Source organism: Trachymyrmex septentrionalis, unplaced genomic scaffold (assembly GCF_001594115.1).
Source record: "Trachymyrmex septentrionalis isolate Tsep2-gDNA-1 unplaced genomic scaffold, Tsep1.0 scaffold181, whole genome shotgun sequence".
Classification (NCBI taxonomy): Eukaryota; Metazoa; Arthropoda; class Insecta; order Hymenoptera; family Formicidae; genus Trachymyrmex; species Trachymyrmex septentrionalis.
The window spans coordinates 67,976-71,362 of NW_017304979.1; positions in this window are offsets into that span (position 1 = coordinate 67,976).

The following is a 3,387-nucleotide window of genomic DNA, read 5'->3' on the forward strand; positions in this document are numbered from 1 at the left end:
CATATATATACAGGGAAGGACCGTAACTCTATCCTCTTAGAATATTTCTGCTATTTTTAGAGGTATGTAATAATATATTATTGAAGTTGCATGGCATCATAAGGGTATAATATACTAACAGTTTGTCTATGGATGGAGGCGCTTCGGAGATTTCAAAGTCATCTCCATTTTTTTTTAAATGGAATCATATAATTTTTTTACATAATATGATTCTTCTAATTATTTTGTATATTAAAATATTAAGGTAGTGTGTAAAAAAATCAAGTTTAGTTATTCTTTAAATATTTATTCTTAAGATATTTATTCTATATTCTGACATATATTAACATAAAATATTTGATAAGTCATAAACTTAATTTTTTTGTAATTGTACCTCAATACTTTAATGAAAAGAATAATGGGATGAATAAAAAAACGGTTGAAAAAATACACACATTGCTTAAAAAATATATGTATAAAAAGAATAATTTTTTTACGTAAGCAGCTATGTGTTTCTTTTTTATCAATTGATTCATCTTATTATTCAATTCAAAAAGTATTAAGGAATTACAAAAAAATTAATAATTTACGAGTTATTTAATATTTTATGTCAATATATATCAGAATAAAGTATCAAATATCTCTATTAGCTTTCTAATATCACTATTTTAATACTTTTACTTGCAAAATAATTAGAGAAATCATATTGTGTAAACAAATTATTCAATTCTATTTAAAAAAGTGGAGATAAACTTGAAATCTTTGAAGCGCTACCACCAACAGAAAAATTATTACTAATATATTGTACACTTCTTGACTACACAACTTCAATAAATATATCGTTTCATATCTCTAAAAACAGCGAAAACATTCTTAAAGAATTATTGCTCCACCCTATATATGCATATTTAATTGAATAAAAATACGTACATATAAAGTAGAACGTGTTCTAGATCTTCTTGACAATTAATTCTTGTGAATTTAACTCTTTCGCTCGTAACGCCGGCTATGTCTGGCATCCACGAAATGATCCTGGCTATAACCAGCATTCGCGAAGTAATTCATTTATAATGTCCTTTATAATAAGAATTACGCCAAATTATCATGTACAGTAATATAGCCAAGCGTAACTAATTTTATCAAATAACAACGGTATAAAGACTCTTTATGTATAAACAAAATAAACAAAATAAATGGCGAAAAAGAGTCGTCGCATAATATATATAATTAAAGATAACAGTCAAAGATACATAAAATAAAATAAAAAGTACAACGGCGTATATTAAAATATAAAACAAACAAGTTTCGGCTGCTGGATTGAGCCCTCCTCAGATGTAAAAAGAATATAATATAAAAGATATAAAAAGAACATAAAAGAATACAACAGAGAAAGATAATAATAAATCGATAACATTCAGTGACGCAACATTTTTAACGCGCGGAAATCAGCAAATGTGATGGATCTCGACGTAGCTTAATGTTGTATGTGCGATAGGGCAATCAAACCGATGTTAAGAGACATAGTCAAGTGCTGACTGAAAAACGGAAAAGGAAGGGAACTCATAAAAGACAAGTAAACTAAAAAACTTTAAAACTTAAAATCAAAACACGCCGCAGATAAGAAGCCAAGTGCTCACTCACCAACGCATCCGAACAGGAAATGAAAATCGCCGCAATGCATGACAAGTGTGAAAATCCCTGACAATGATAGGGATGTAATCGTCGAAGTCAGACATGTCAACATCGCACATGACACCGAACGCTCGCTAAGACGGCACGCGATATTATGCGACGACTCTTTTTCGCCATTTATTTTGTTAATTTTATCAAATAATATATTTAAACATGATTAGTAATCGTAGTATATTGATGTTTATAATGCCACTGGTATGAAGGGGGTAATTAAAAAACGGTTTACAAAGAAATTATAATCATTTTTGGAAATAGTTCCTTTTTTTTTAAACATGTCAAGGTGGCGTTCAAGCGTAAAATGTATTTTTAAACATCAAAGACTGTTAACATATGTTATAATGTATACATTTTTGGTTGTGGGATCCCAATCAATGGTAATATTCCGGTGGACTGATTTCTGAGTGAAAGAGTTAACAAAACTATTTTCATTAAGTATAATGATAGCATACTTCCTTTCAGATGTATTCCACAGTTTTGTCCGCTACAATAATTCTTACGTCGCAGGTATGTAACACACTTCTATTCTCGCAATAATGCATAAGAAATTTTGTTTGATTATGGTTTAGTATAAACAAGATACTCGCGTGTATATATATATATATATATATATATATATATATATATAAATAAATATATAATTAAATTTTATTTAAACCAAAATCTTGTCATAACGATCAGAAAGAATTTCCGGTTGTTATGACAAATACGAGATTTTACAATTAGAAGTAGAACTATATTATAAGTATTATATTATTTATTACATTATTATAAGGATTTGTTTAATATTTTTCAGTTTGGTTGGGAAATTGATTTCAGAGAATTAAATAGTGATGATAACAGTTAGTTATTTTAATCTCAGCGCGCTCTAGTAGTGCAATTATTGTGTCAATCGACACAAATCTGGTAAATATACTGTATTGTTTTATGTGATTGTGTTGTTTCCTGTAATGAATTGGAATAAAATGGTATGTATCATGACTGACGAAAAAACGTTTTCTCTTTCCGTCATCAATATAATTTTGAGAAAAATGCGTAGAAATTTGAAAGTTATAACAATAACAATAATTTGAATTTTTTTGTGTTATCTACATATTGCTTTGTAAGTGATGACTTTATGGGTGCATGATGCGCCCAAATCATCCATCATTTATTCTTGCTTACATTCGATGAACAACATCGGAGAAATAATACATTATGCATAAAACAAAATGCCCTAATAATTAACAAAAAGACATGTATGATCAATAAGATATTCTATTGTTTGGTAACAAGAAAAATTTATCCAATTAACGACTAATTTTGATATATTTAACAAGATACATTTATAAATACCATTCAAAATACAATATAAATAATATTATTTCGTAGTAGCATAATTAAAAAATTAAAAATGCGATATTATAAAGCGTTGAAAATATATGTATGATAACACAGATCATACAAAACCAATCATTACTGTAATATTGATAAACGGAATGAAATATTAACATTAAATAAACTGTATTTACTTTTAATTGTTAATTTACAATTACAAAATTTATTAAAATTTATATGATAAAATTTGACAAATTTGTTTTATGATACGCTGGTTAGCATGCAATACAAAGAAAAGTAATCTTTATAATGGAAAGCGAATTTAATGTACAATATACTGATTCCACGTAAAATTCATAAGATCTATCCGCAAAGAAAATTTATACTATCCGTCAAACAGGA